Below are 16,414 nucleotides of genomic sequence, written 5' to 3'. Positions count from 1 at the left end.
TGGGGATTAATATACGCCTGGCTGCACGAGGAGCAAATATTGTTAAAGAAGCTTATGGTTTTGGTGGATGCGATAAAGAGTCATGCATTTATGCTTTACTTGAAAACAAATCTGTTTTGCAGATGAACACAACAAAGACCGGAGATACTGAAATAATTTGTTAGCTAAGTAAAGCTAACCATGTCATTTTGCAATGTGGCCGCATAGATTTGACAAATATTGTTTCTGTTTGCATACACTGTCAAATAGTGCTTGTGTTTCTGCTCTGTGATTGGTTGATTCTATTTCGCTGAGAGGAGAGTGGGGAGTCGCCCCCAGGCCGCTCTTGTTACCTCCATCCAAAAGAATTGGAGCAGACATCTCAGGACTGGCTGCGCTGTAAGCTCCCTGTTGAGGATTTGTTTAATGGAAATCTGGTGTTGGCAACATCCCCAGAGGGACACGAGGCTGTAACAAATCACAAGGACGCATGCAGATATATGACATTTTACCCGCCACTGGCGTCACTAATCATTAACACCATGATGTACCAGTGTACGCCCTACCTCCACCGAAACAGACTGCACACCTGCTTCCTTACGCTTCCCTCCATTTTGTGTCGTTCATTACTGTGGAAGCAAATGCTGTAACTGGTTTTACACAATCCTATGTTCAAATTCTTTGAAAGATTTACAGCTGATTGAAAGATTTAGAGTATGTGTTGACATTATGCTATCATCATACACATTTAAATCAAATAAAATGGATGTTTCCTTAATATCTATTTCATCTAAAATCTAGTGAGCTGCACATTTGTATTAAAATTTTGCAATTTAAAATGAAAGACAAACTTTTATCATCCAAATTTCCACCATCTTGATTTATTTTTGCAGGAATTGATTGCACTTTTCATGAAATGCTCCCAGAATGAGGCATTTTAGGAGGCAAAGTAATAAGGATTTTTACATTTTGAAACACAGTCTTCACTGCCTCACTAAGGTTTTGGAACAAAGCAATATATTTAGTGCACCATAAAGCCAATGCTTTTCCGAAAGGAGGGGAAGAGATTAAGCCAAAGGGGTGAAGCCCCAGCAGCGTTGGACAGTCTGTTGGGAAAGTTAAGGGTGGCAGAGGCAGCTTTGCAGAGAGACGGTGGGCGGGTGAAAGTGTCTGATGTAGACAGGAATGAGCTCCGACAGCGCCGCTAAGGACAGAGGAAGGAGCTTATTTCATGGCTGATTTGTTTTAATATCTGGAGCAACAGCAGGAGAGTGTGGGGTAGAGGCATGGAGCGATGGATCGAAGGCAGCGGAGAAGAACTGCTTCGGGTGGGGGAGTGGGCTGTAAAAGAAGAGGAAGAATGAGAGAGAGTGTACGCAAGTGAATAGACAAGATAGGCTGCGGCAATAAAGGGAAGAGAGGAGTAAGTGCTGCAAGGTGGTCAAGGCCAGTCAGAACATGCACAAGAAAGTGAACATGTAAACACTAAAAGTGAATTATTGAGGAAATAAACAAAAAACATTGAGGCAACGTGATACATTAAAATATCTTCAAATGTCTTCACTTTGTTTTTCCAGCTCTGATCTGTTGTTTACTATAAGGCTATGTGTTTAGTTCGATGTGTTTATGATTCAACATCTTGCAAAATAATGGTATATGTAGCTCAATAAACCCCGAACACACAAACCACAATAACCCTAAACATCAATTAAAAAGACAAGGTTTTAACAACACAACACTGAAACAATACGCTTTACAGCCTTTAACCCCATTTTATGTCTGTATTTTTGTAAGTTATTTGTTGTATATACATATACACAGAGTAATGTGCAAAAGTCTTAGGCTTGTTAATATTTTCATCCGAAAAAATGGTTTCAAGCCAGTTAATTATATGTTTTGCAATAGTGTGATAGATAGATAGATAGATAGATAGATAGATAGATAGATAGATAGATAGATAGATAGATAGATAGATAGATAGATAGATAGATAGATAGATAGATAGATAGATAGATAGATTTGGTCTTGCAACAAATTCAAGTTCACCTTTCCAGTCTAAGGTGTAACCACAGGAGGACTAACAAGAGATTTTACAGCAGCAGGAAGCTGTCTGAGAGGCCTTTGCCTCCAGAGCCAAACGCTTTCAATGCGTGACTTAAGAGAAAAACAGAATGGAACTGTGCTGAACAACCTGAAAGAATCCAGAGCATGTACGAGGCGAGAATGTCAGATGTGACTGATACTCTATTTCTCCTCATAGGACATCTCATTTCATCTACGCAGTGGAACTAGTATCCACTTTTAGAAATGTTCTGGTGTATTAATACATTTAAATTTACCCCTTATTTCCGAAATAAGTGTGGACCTACTTGAAATTCAAAACTGTCCTTTAGTCCTTGTGCTTTCTAGCCTGTTGTTATGGTACATGTGAATCATCCATGTGTTTCGGCGCAGGCATGTGGAAATAGCATTTAGAGCCTTCAGAGCTCTTAGTCCCTGAGCATTGTTCAGAGTAAACGACATGAAATTCACTTCTCCTCTTCATCATTTTGTTTAACATGAAAGTGAGCCTTTCTAAAGCCATTTGCAGAACCAAAGTGCCCATCTTCCTTTATGCGCGGCAGTTTGGAGGTGGGCATATAGTATGTTGGGGAAAAGCCAAAGTGACGTGCTTGTTTGAAAAGAGTACTTGAACATACTCCAAAAACAAAGAGCTCTATCACATGGTGCCGTTCTGTCCCTCTGATTTGAAGGCTTGCTGGTGTCATCGGCTGGGACTTAAATTCATAGGGCTCTTGTCTGTTTGGCAACAGTTCTATTTCTCTTCCTCCATTATCACAGCTGGTTGTCATGGCACCTGTTGCGATGCTCGGTGCCAAATTATTGTTACCATTGATTGGTGACATCACCGCTCTCATCTTCAGAATGGATGCTGAGGAGAGGGGTGAACGCTTTGAAATCAAAAGCCCAGGAAGTGTCACTTCTGGATTCCAGCGCTATCAATCTGACCCCATTCTGAATTCAGGGCTCGTCCCCTCTCATCATCATTAGAAAATGGAGCAGTGAACGTGTGTATATGCGCTCTAGCTCAGGGGCTTGAACTGGGCCGTGAGTCATTGTGCACTAAAGAAAGAGGTCGTTTTATACCAAACTATTCCTTTATTGATTATCATTATTGATTATTATCTGCTTTCTGAAATTTTTCAGAGTATGTTTTGTTCCAAAGCACTTTGTTAACCGTCGCCCCCGGGGTGTGTTGAACAACTTTTAGGAGCCTGTGTGACATCACTGTCAAATATCTGGACATCTGATTCTCCTTTTTTATTACTTTTTATTGAGTGCCACGAGTAAGTGCTGGTGTGTGCAAGCTTTGGACAGCATCCTCTAAACCAGTGTCTGAGCTGCTCCAGTTAGCTAATGGTCCCTGCAATGTGTTCCCTCAGCGGTACCATTACTCTGCATTCCACATTGCTGCCGTACTAATAAACAAACTTTGAAATGCATTTAAGTCCGGAGAGAAATTAGCAGGGATGAAACGTAGGGCCTTTTCATATGTATTAAGATTTCTTTTATTCTGACTCTCTATCTGAGAGGTTTCATAATTGTCCGTGATTGGAAACTCGGTGAGCCCATTCGCTTCGTAAACAGATCTGTTAAAATCTCTTGAAAAGCGTGAAATGACTGCACTTCCTCTAAATGAGCCTCTTCTCGCTCTCTTCTGCTTGGACGTTTTGCTTTTCTGTCCACACATCCTTCTGTTTATTGTTGGAACAGATCTCCATTTGTCAGTCTGGCACTTGGTTTACCCTTACGCTAGAATAGGCCTATGGGGGAGAGGCAGAGGATAGGTCACGAACAGTGTGCGATAAAACAGCTGTGCCGTGCTTAGCTTGTATCCTAATCATTCTCAAGGCTGCTCATGGCCTTGATCATACAGAAAGACATTGTCCATGTGGAGACGAGTTATATATCTCCAGCACAAAATGTTAAAGGATTAAAGGACCCCAAAACATTTTTGTTATGTTGTTTTGTAGATTAAACAAATTGATCTGGTCAGGATTGTTTGATAGTGCAGATACATGATAACAGTCACAAATCTTTTCGTTTTTTAGTTTAGTTTTTTAGGGATATCTAAACATTATAAACAAATATTAGAATTTAGTAGTAAATTATTAAATAATCATTTTAATAAAATAAAATGAATAAATACAAAATAAATATGTCAAATACGGGAGTGCATGTATTCTCAAGCACCGTTTCCATCCAACTAGTCAACCGTCACTTCCTAATAAACTGCCACTAAAGTCAGTAAGAAAAGTAAGATATAATAAGTTTCATACATAATAATACTGAGTAAAAAAAAATATTACAAACAGTGCAATGTAATTTTTATTAAACGATGCATTGTACAAATTTAAATTATTTATTGTTATAAATTAATTTTAAATTTTCCAATGAAATCATAATGTTATAAGTAAATATGTTTTGGCTTACTAATGACTTGGCTTACTAATGAAATGTGTTTTAGTTGTAAGAAATGGTTCACTCTTTTCTTCATTATCTCTTACCTTTCTCTTACTATGTGTCCTTCAGTCTGTATAACTCTTGCACCAGTTTGCTCTCCCTGCCCTTCAAAATAAAAGCAAACATTGTAAATCACTCTATAAGAATACAAACATAACTTTAAATGTTGTTTAGGCTCTACTACATTTATGTGTGTTGTATACACAATTTCTAAATTTAAACACTACATTCGACAATAATACTTTATAATAGCTTTTATTTATTATTTCTGTAAGCAAGTTACTGGCAAAACTATAGCGCTTGTATTTGAAAAATGTGTTATGACTGTCAACTAAAAATGTAATGCTGTATGCTTCGGATTGCACAGAAAGAGCAAGCGATCATGAATTATAAGCATGATAGCAACCGTTAGCTAGTTTGAGAGAGCAATTATCTTAGATAATGTGTACATGGAATGCATTAAGACAGGCTAGCAAACAAGTTGAAATCATCACAAAAATACCTTCTTCTAATCGCCATGTTTCTTAAAACATATTTTGAGTTTGCCGCCTCCCGCTCTGTCTGATGTTCCTGTTTATTTCATATTTCAGACAATTAGTCGCTAAATTAGACAATGTGCTAGTAAATAGCCCTTATAACCCGGCATCAAATAATTGTCTACCTCAAAAATTAAGAGTTTTTAATTCAAAATTTGGTGTTTCCATCCCTCGTTTCTGATGCGAAACTTCAAAATGACAATAATACCAGAGTGATGGAAACCCAGCTAGTAATGCACGGTACGTGAAAACGAATGTGTTTTTATTTTACCGTAAACCACGCAAACACAGCGTATTACACCAAGTACTCACAATAATGTTCATTTAAGCCATCCAATATGACCCCTTTAACCTCCGGTATAGACCTCCATAAAGATAACTGGTGAGCAATTTTAATAACATTTAATACAATTAATATACAATGAATTATGCATATAATAACCGAAAGTTATCTTTGGGCCAGGTGTGTCTGATGAAACCCTATAAAAGCAAAACTGTTGTTATCTGTTGTGCCCTACAGCTCTGATATTAACAATGTATCTATACTTACCAAACTCATTTACCGCATTATTATACAAACCATTAGAAACATAATTTTCTTGCTTTATTTCAGGCGATCTTCCAACTACCTTACTGATTCAATTGAGCTAATCGAAGCAGCTCCTTTGTATACACTCTCAGCAGCAATAAAACCTTGTAGCACACTTTATACCTCCCTTGTTGCATCCATAGGGGAGTGGCTTTAAGGAGAGAGTTGAATACCGTAGCTGAAGTACCTATTTTTCCCCCTCCCTCAATTAAGGAGATGAATCCACTTTCCACCCCGCACCCTCCGCCACCAGAGTGTAAGTGTGTATCTAGAAAAGCCTTGAGTGGCCCTTCTTCTTACTATAGGGTGCTGATATAGATGGACATCAGTCATTCTGGTAACTCATCTCACAAGAGGACTAACAGCACCACAGTGCAGGAAATAGATTTTCTGAAGAATGACAAATGGACGGGTTGCACCTAGGGTGCATTCCAAAGTCAAGGCGTTTCCTTTCGGGTCGTTCACAGCAACAACAGCAGGACTGATGGGCAAGGTGCGCATACGCATGCGCATGTATAATGGTGTTGTGGAGGGAGAGTTTATGAAAGATGTGTGCTCACATCTCTAATTAGAAAGACTGATGAGGGTTGACACACCAAGCCTGCCTCGTCTTATCAGTCATTAGCTAGAGTGCATCAGATTATGTGGGCCATGACCTAGGTAATGGTGAATTACCTTTCCAACAGTCCTAGTTCCTTCCTCCACTTCTCCACCTCTCCAGATAGAGGATGAACCATTTCTTTGAAGTAACCCTCACACATTAAACCCGGACAGAAGAGGCAAAACAAGAAAAGCACACCGCTATAAAGTATAATGCATCTCACAATTATACTCCGATGATAATTGCTTTGGAGCATATCCCCGGTGCTTCCCCGGTGTAAAACTGATACCTTGGCCGATATGGTGCAGACCATCTGGTGGTTCTTCTAGCAGACAATGGTCTCATGAGATGGGTGCTGATGGAGAGCATTTGGCTTTGCACAGGGTATCAGCTTTTAATGCAGTGGTCCAGAACACTATGTTCAGTCAAAAGGACAGAACGGGACACAGCGCTTCGGAGGCCTGTGAATGCTCAATCCCATTAGTGGGGGAGGAGGGTGGCAAGCAGTGAATAGGGCCGGATGGAGACTCTTATGAATAGTGCATGATTCATGATCTTTAATTTACTACGCATTTAAAGTGCATGATGTTAAGTGGACTGGTGGTATTGCAGGTAGTGAGAACTACTGGTCATGGGGAAAAAAGTTTGATAGAGTTCAACGCTGTAAAATGAGAACGTATTGAACTGAAGGCAACAGTTTGCATAGCATTTTATTTTAGCTGAACTTATCGTCTTTTAAAACAAACTACAATGCTTAAATAATAATTTCATTGGCAATAACAAAAACTAATGTTATGTGGCCCAAACGTAACTTTCGGAAGACCTCCTTAAAGAATCAATAACAACAGTGTCCATATGAGCTTTTAAATTTATTTTATTTTATTACAATTAATATTTACAAAAATATTAATATAAATTATATTTAATAAAATCTTATATAGACCGATAAACAAACACAGACCGGAAGTTAACTTCTAGCCAAGCGCTGGCGTCTGATGAAACTGTCTATAATTTTTTTTTGCAAAAATTAAATTTTCATATTGAGACCACAAGACAACTAAATGTTTAAAAAAATCAACAATTATAAATAAATCTGCTACACATTCAAACAATGCCACCAAACTTTACCAGAATCAAAAAACAAAAGGCATTTTGTTCAGTGTTGACCCAGTTAAACTAAAAGTACACAGTTGTAGAAAATATGCATAAGTTGCATTTTCATTGCTTACTAAATGACTAAATAATGTTTTTCTTAATATTTTTTTTTTTTTAAATTGAGCAAAACTAAGTGACAAATATAAAGGGTGACTTAGAATTAGGATTTATGGCAAAGTATAAAAATCATCTAAAGTAATCTAGCAATATGAGGTTTCAGCAGCTATATGTTTCTTAAAGATCAGGTAATTTTCTGACAATCTCATATTGATCTTGAGTACCTATACAGTAGTATTGCATCCGTCGTATTTTAGGAAACATGTAACGAAACAGTTAACAGAGACTTTTAAGTGTTAAAAGTTATTTACATACTTTTCGATAGCTTACACAATTATACCGGTATTCAGGGACATGCACTACAATGGTTCAGATCTTACTTATTAGACAGATAACAATTTGTCCATTTAAATGGGGAATCGTCAGATCTAACGCAAGTAAATTATGAATTACCTCAGGGATCGGTTTTAGGACCCTTGCTATTCTCCGTATACATGCTGCCCCTTGGCAACATTAGTAAAAAAACATGGAATTAGTTTCCACTGATATACAGATGATACTCAGCTATATATCTTATCAAGGCCAGATCATTCGTTCCAGCTATCCAAATTTGCAGAGTGCATCGAAGATACAAAACATTGGATGACTAGGAATTTCCTTCTTTGAAATTCTAATAAAAGAGAAATATTACTTATTGGACCAAAGACATGTGAGCAGAAAATTTTGGATTATAACCTGCAAATTGAAGGCTGTACTGTACTCCAACAAGTACAGTTAAATACCTAGGCATTATATAAGTCTGCAACCCGTCATTTGGAAATCATACCTCAAATGTCACAAAAACAGCCTTCTTCCACCTTAGAAAGGTTGCCCAATTACAAAATATTCTATGTGTTGCTGACGCAGAAAAGCTTATTCATGGACCTGTGACCTCAAGACTTGACCACTGTAATGCACTACTAAGTGGGTATAATGCATCATCAATAATCAAACTACAGTTAGTTCAAAATGCAGCTGCCAGTGTTCTAACCAGGTCTAGAAATTTGACCACATAACCCCAATTTTATCATCTCTTCACTGGCTACCCATTAAGTAGCAAGGTTTGTACAACACAGTGGTAAACTACTGTTCTTTTATTATGCTTTATAAAAAAAAAAAAATTGAGTAAACGGTTTAGCCCCTGCCTACATAAAAGAGCTTCTATCACATTACAACCCATCACGCTCTCTGGACTTTCGATAACACCTAGAAATACTAAATCCAACAAAGGGGGTCGAGCTTTCTCACATCTTTTCTGCCAAGCATTCACTTAAATAAATAAAGTTAATTAATTAGGCCCAGATGAACTCATATGCCCATCCCTAACTTGAGATTACGGCAGCTACAAATGAAAATCCCGCGCCATCCTCCTGCGAGAGCCTGCGGACTGACTGACCATCCCATCTCAGGCAATTCCATCACAAACCAAGAGCAAAGACGGACTACTTGTCACATTAATGCTAAAATTACAATACTTAGTATTTAATGCTAAACTAACATAACAGGACAGCAGTTTGAAGTTATAGCTGCACTCAGTTACATTATATCATTACTATTCTCCCTGCTTCCTCTGGAACATTCCTCTGTTGTCTGATATCGATCACAAAATACGACCAAATTAGACCTAAACAGTTTCAACAAATGAAATTTCCTAAATCACAACTAATACGTTCTCACTATTTTTCATAAACATTTAGTCAGTAACTTTTAATCCAAGTCACTGAGTGCAGCTGTGACACGTCAGAGGAGATCTGGCCCTCCCATCTGAGACTGGTTCTCCAGAGGTTTTATTTTTCTCCATTTATTTATTATTGGACTTTGGATTCCTTGGCACAGGGCAGTGTTGTCTTGGTCCCCGTGAGACTGCATTTATTAGATATTAATTTCTAGAATGATCTTGCTTGTTCTATAAATACCATGCACTGTGCTGTGTTTTACCTTTTTTTTGTTTTTCTTATTTTGTCATGTAAAGCTGCTTTGGAACAATGCACATTGTGAAAAGCACTATATAAATAAAATTGAATTAAATTTAAAACTGAACTAAATCGTTTTTTGCCACCTACCTACTGTTTTTATGCTGACATTACTGCAAGGACCAGGTGTTGGGAACTGATTAGCCTGGCAGGTGCCTGTTTTTTAAACTGCGGTCTGATAGCGAATCCTTAAAGAAATGGAGACAGCAGGAAAGTAATTAAAGATGATTTCACAGCATTACCTAATTGCGTTTACAAAGAGCTCTATAAACCTGTCATGCTGGATGTCTGTATATTTTTTTCTAAGAGAATAAAAAGGCTATATGAAGTTTTGTTAGTTTCTGCCTTTAGTGATATGGGAATTTGTGAATGAATGATTGCAAATCGAGGACATGGCAGCTGTGAAAGCTACAGTACTGTACGTACACCTCATTGTAAAGAAATGTAAAATTATTATTTCAATTATTAAAAAACATCTACAAAGCAAACAAACAAATAACCTCAAACTAGGCTAAATTAATTTCCTAGTCGTAGCTGGTTTAAATCAATCTAGCTGGTCCCAAACCTGATCAAGCTGGGTCATCTGACTAACCTCCAATCACAAGCAGCTGACAAATACCCCAAACCTCTCTTAAACCTTACTAGATTGGAATATCAGATATGGCCAGCAAGCTAGGTTTGGTTTAAGCAATTTATTGTTCAATATGTTATTCATTCTAGCCTGACTATAGATATACTGCTTCTACAGCAACATCATTTTCTTTAGTCAAACTCAATTTCAGTCATGCAGTAGTAAGACTCTCAGCAGGGTGAATAAGCGGCAGAGGACTGGAGGTATTAACTTTAACTCAACAATGAAAGTTTCAACAATGGCTGCAAAATAACTTCATCAAGACTGAATGTGTAAAGTAATTGTATAGCCTTAGAATGACGTCAAACAGTAAATGAGTTCCTTTCTCAACATACTGGTTGTTTATTTCATCCCACATACCTAAACAGAAAAACCTGAAATGAAAAATGAACTCTTTTATGCTTTTGTATGAATGGCATTTGGACAATTGACTGTTCTATTTCCCAGAGCTTCTTCAAAGCACACAAACAATAGGTAGATGAAATTTTACATGCTTTTTCTAAACAGAACAATGGGTTTTTTCACTGGTTTATTTCTGTTTGGATTAGGAGACGTGTGACTATACAGTTAATTAAGCACACAGATTTGCGAGGTGTGGGGAGAGCCAGCAGAGATTACAGACAGGAAATAGAAACCTCTCTCGGTACAGTCCAGTGAGCAAGAGAATTAAGCAAGGCAGACCAATCAAAAAGAAAATAAATAGCAATGTCAGTTTTCAGTGTATGTTGGTGTTGTTGTAAGTTCACCTTCATGGTTTCATATCTTTATTGTATCTAGATGACTGGTATCCATAGAGACAAGCTTCATGGATCAAGATGGCATACCAAGGTAATATCTAATCTTCGGTAACCTGATCTCATTGTCATTCATCCAAAGCTTTGCCCTTTTGGTGGTATTTATTCTACTGTGGATTTTGACTTATTTGAACATGCAAATGAGTATAAATGGTGTACTGTAGACCTGGGGTATCTGCCTTGCTCAAATACACACATCATGGTTATCAGGCTGATCACCCACCTCCAGCCTATCACAGCAGTCACATAAGCCTGTTGGACTGCATGGAGGCGAGGGAGGCCTAGAGGCCTGCTGTGCGTAAAATCACCCTAACGCCATTAGAAACATCCAAGCAATCACACGACGTGGGCGTGAGACAGACAACAGCGCTTTCTCTCCGTTCCATTTTGAAGTCATTCAAACTATTTTGTGGGGAAGCTCATTTAAGAGACTCGCACTTCCATTGACTATTTCCTGTCTCAAAAAAGCTTTACTTCTACAGCCGGAGAAACATAATACTATTTAAATAAAAGCAACTGTCATTATGAAGAAAATGTAAAAGCGACTTTGTAAGTTGCTTTGGATGAAAGTGTCTGCTAAATGACTTAATGCAAATGTAAATAAAGGGACGGGCTTATTGTTACATGGCTAAATTATGGTTTTGAATGTTGGGTTCCGACACCTAGTTCACATCCTACCACACTAGCATACATTCAAGGAATTGTTCACCCAACATATACATTCTGTCATCATTAAGTGACACTCATGTCATTCCAAACATATACATGACTCTTTCTTCTGTGGAACAAAGAGGAAGATATTTTGAGAAATGCCTCAGTGGTTGGTGTCCATACAACGGAAGTCAATGGGGGAAATGTTGTTTGGTAACCACATTTTTCAAAATATCTTCTTTTGTGTTCTGCAGAAGCAAGAAAGTCGTACAGGGAATATAAGAGGATGAGTAAATAATTAAAGAAAACTGAATCCAAATCCAACAGTGTTTAAAGGACAAAGGTACGTCTCACACATGCATAGAGCTCAAAGCAAGATTTTTAATGACCCAAGTTCTCACATGTGTTTTGAATATTAGAATAACAAAAACACACACCTTAAACAAATGTACCTTCCGAAATGTGACCCAGTCTGTGAAAACCCAAATAAAGTCATTTTTTTGTGATTGAGGCCAACTGTTTTTTACATATTGTATTGAACAGTCTATGAAAATATAATCTTGATGTCATTTACATTGACTGAGTAATGGCATGTCAACATTTCAATTCCAATTCTCGCTATTAACAAACCATAAACTTCCATTTATGCCTTAATAAGGTCCCAAGTTTTAGTAAGGTAGTTGTTAGTATAGGTATTGGGTAGGATTAAGGGTGTAGATTATGGTTATGCAGTAAATACTGATAAAGTACTGATAAACACAACAGCCAATATGCTAATAATAGGCATGTTAAGCAACCAGTTAATAGTGAGAATTGGTCCCTATACTAAAGTGTTACCAAATTAATGAGTGAATTTTACTTTAAAGCTTTTTATCTCAGAATTAGATTTTGACACTTTAGCCGGGTTTTCACAGACTGGGTCACAAATAAAAAAAGAAGTAAACCTACCATGAGAATATATATACAAGAGAAAAATGGTTGCAACTAGTCCCAATCTCCACGATAACGGCACCATTTGGACACATTTCCCTCTGTAGTAACTAAACATTTAAGCATTCTTCAGGACAGGTGAAGGGGTCAACACAAAGGTCTACTCTCATATCTTCAACAGTTTTTTCTGCATCTGCATGCTCAACCCCAAAGGATCTATTGGAGCCTCCCACAGTAAACACTTGTAATATTTGTCCTGCAGCCTCTCATGAGACCAACACCATCCTGCACCCTAAACAGCTAGGCCACAACAAAGACCCAGAACCATTTGAGGAAGGTGAATGAGAGAATGAAAATAAAAAGAGGGCACAGCATCAGGAAGAAAAGAAAGAGTGTGGATGTGTGAAGAGGGGCTAAAAGATTCTGTCACCTCTGGTGTGAACACAGCTGAATTGGACGTGGAGTCATGTGGGCGAGGAGGACAGAGCGTGTAATAAATGTATCTCCTGTGTGGTCGAAGGTGTGGTCAGGAGGACATGTCAGTGTGCGAACGCACAGACAAAAGAGAATAAAAGAGGTGAGATAGGCACACTTGTGGGAGGAAGCTCACAATGCTAAAGTAACACTCTCCTGCGCTGCAACAGAAATTACGCAGAGCCCAATACGCAAACACCTAATTGACACCAAAGTCTCAATCATCACACTGTCAGCACAACAAATGCTCAGTCTGACCTGACCCTGACAGACATCTTATCTGCCCAATCAAACAGACCAAATGAGACAGAAAAAGCTCTCACCACAGGCAACAAAGAGGATTGGCTTTATACGTTTTGCATGCCAAAGTACACGCTATCATTTCTATTGTGTTAGGAGAAGTCATTGTGAGGAGATCAGCATGCCTTCGAGACATTAGGTGAGCCACACTCTGTGAGACAAAAGGCTTAGGTAATTCTCCTTTTTTCTCACATGGGTGAGTGGTGTTCTCTGCTTCTGCTAAAGTCAAACTCAATTTAATGAGTCCTGCAAAGACCGATGACAAGAAGTGCCTGGGGGAGGGGGCCGCCAATGGAGATAAAAATCTGGCCCTACAGGTGGTGCTGGGTTCTCTATCAACAGCGGCATTGTTCCCTTCTCCAACTGTCATGCCGTAAAAAGCCACAACCTGCCCTCTTCGATCTTGCTGACATCATCACCTCATATGCATGGAGGGAGGAAGGACATCCCGTAAAACCCTTAGGGTCCACACATATTTCTTAAAGATTTGGACATCTCAGTCCGTCCCCTCGCTTGTTTTCTCGCTCGCAACCCAAAAGATTTGGTTAAGCCTGAAATGCATGCTGTCGGTGTTGCAGTACCAACCATTAAGCCTAAAGGCTTCTTTACATTCTTAGACACTGTGTCAGGCAGATCAACACCCCGGTTTGGTTGAGTTTGCCAAGTCCAAACACAGCCTGGAGGAAGAAGTGCCATGACTGCCTTACTGTTAAACACGGAAGTGATGGAATTCTGCACAAACACAGACGGAGAATGTTGCAATCAGAAAGGAATTGGGTATAATAAGCAAAAGATCTGTAAACAGGGCACTTCCTCAAATCATGCAGAATCTTTTCTTACCGCAGTATCGTGGATCACCGGCAGAAACCAGTGTCGAAACCAGTGAATTGCACCTGAAAAAGATGGACAGGAGGCTGCCAATGGTTTCAAAGGATGTGAGCCCCTGTATTGTATTGTTGTTATTCCCAAGGAGACCTCCTTTGATAGGCTTTTTTCCACTCTCTTGTACCCCATCAATCTTTTTCCAATTACCTGTCTTGTCTCCCCCAAATCTGTCACAATTGTTGCCTTGGAAACTGGTAGCGTCCACCACCATTATATTTTGGTCCATTGTTCAATTTGTGTTGATGTGGCAACATTCCCCATGATGAGCGTTCTTGAAAAATATAGTGGCAAGATCAGGTAGAGAAACACTTGAATGGACGTAATCAGTAGGGTGTCAGAACCGCATTGGCTTAGAATGACAGTTTCTGATAGCAGAAAAATATTGTCTTGCATTCACCTCCATGTGCATGGAGCTCTATAATAACTGCTGCGGTTGGCATAGCGGGTGTCTCTTGTCTCTGCCCTCAAGGACATTTCCGTACACTAGGAGCCCATGGTACTTTGAAAAGCACCAGAAGTGACAAGACTCCCCTTTCCAGACTGCCATGCATACACAAACACATACACATAGAGACTTACACACTCATACAGAGGACTCACAGAATGTCATTAGATGCCTGGTATCCTGTGTGGTGAGCTGTCAGCTTGTCATCTTTTACTCGGTGCACTCGACTGGACAGCAGCGAGCATGCTGGGATATGACAGCCAGTAAAATGGAGTCCTGTCATTAGTTCAACCCGCACCTGCTGTTCTGGTTCCCTTAAGAGGCGGCAAACAAATAAACATATAAACAAACAAACCCACAAACATAGCAAGTGTCTAGAGCCAAATGTTTATCATGTCACTGAAGGAAGACCATTTACCTAAACGAATAGACAAGGTGCCAGTTTTTAACATGGATTAAAAATAATATCATAATTGTTTTGAACTTCATTCTGACATTCCCTTAATGCATTATTAACACGTTATCTTAAATAATAACCAGATATGTCTGCCAACAACGAGCAAATTACACCAGGTTGTCAGTGGACATCAGAGTGTGCAGGAAGTATGAGAATAACAAGTAAAGGTGTAGTAGTGAAGACCTATAAGGATTCCACAGAAAATTTTAGACAAAAGACTGGAAGTAAAAGAGCTTGTGAGAGGTAAAGGCATATAAGATAGAGAACAATGCCCTCAAAAGTTTTTCACTGTCTACCTCACAAGGCAGGAGGTGAGATTTCCTCAGTTTGATACCTAACATGGTTATGTGTGCTCATGAGAGCTATAGAAAAAGAGTGAAACCAAATAGGGATAAGAATGTGACATGCAAAAGAATCCTACATATTAAAAGTCGAAAAATAAGTAATATCACCAAAATTACGTATACCTACTTCACAAAGTTTTAGTATAACTTGGTGTTTAAATATTCACACACCATGGCTGTCTAGAGTCACTGCTAGCTCACCGAGTTTCTGGTTAAAGTCATCCCATGAAAACACCATTTTTAAACTGTAAAACAAACAGAGTAACCTTAAATCATGGGTGAAAAAGAAGTGCAATAATAACCTCCCATAATTATATTGAACCAGCTTTGAACCAATATATGTATTAGCATTAATATGACAGTCAGCCATTTTAGTAGCGTTCTCAATGGCAAATTTCTAACAGTGCATGGAAATATTCGCTTCCCACAATGCATTGCAAATATCAGGCCGCATCGATGGCATTAATGCTCACTGTGTTTGCTTACTGGAAATCACGTTAGGTTGTCTGACCCTGGGAGATCTCAAACATCCTGACAGCACTTTTGATGTTTGAACATGCAGTAACCATGAACAAACATTACTAGACAGGTAGGAAACGTAAACTAGTCAACATTCAGTAATAAAATTCATCTGAATTGTCGCTCAGATATTTAACATAGTATTAAAGAATTTTTCATAATATATATATAAAGCAGCATAAAACAAATAATGCCAGTAGGATATCAATCCATGACGCTTATTAAGATTCACTTTCCCATTAAATATTTTGTTCTATTTTCTTATGTTGTAGTGACTATGGTTGAAAAATGTCAGAAAAACTGAAAAAAGAGAATTATGCATCACGCAATTAAAATAAAGTAAAGACTGTATTCATGTAGACTAAACTTTTCAGCTTTGTTTTCACAATGTGATTGCAAATATAGCTGATTATGCTATTTTCAATATATATGTTTACGTGAGAATACAATCCTAAATACGTAGCTTATCATTTGTTTAAGACACGTGTAACACTTTCATAGCCAGACTTTGACAGCATCAATCAACTGACG

At 38.4% G+C, this 16,414-nt stretch overlaps 1 long non-coding RNA gene across 1 annotated transcript; it reads right to left on the bottom strand.

The window, feature by feature from the left end:
* Window positions 1-879: 879 nt before the first annotated feature.
* Window positions 880-15,607, bottom strand: LOC130417744 (uncharacterized). Its single transcript, XR_008906217.1, has 5 exons — window positions 15,492-15,607; window positions 14,719-14,877; window positions 9,544-9,641; window positions 4,548-4,608; window positions 880-1,320 (listed from the first exon to the last, which is right to left on the bottom strand). It is a non-coding gene; the product is annotated as an uncharacterized LOC130417744 (long non-coding RNA).
* Between the last annotated feature and the right edge of the window lie 807 nt (window positions 15,608-16,414).

This window comes from Triplophysa dalaica, chromosome 3 (genome assembly GCF_015846415.1).
Source record: "Triplophysa dalaica isolate WHDGS20190420 chromosome 3, ASM1584641v1, whole genome shotgun sequence".
Taxonomy (NCBI): Eukaryota; Metazoa; Chordata; class Actinopteri; order Cypriniformes; family Nemacheilidae; genus Triplophysa; species Triplophysa dalaica.
Note: the sequence above shows the minus strand (reverse complement) of the source record. Positions and strands in the feature narration are given on the sequence as shown.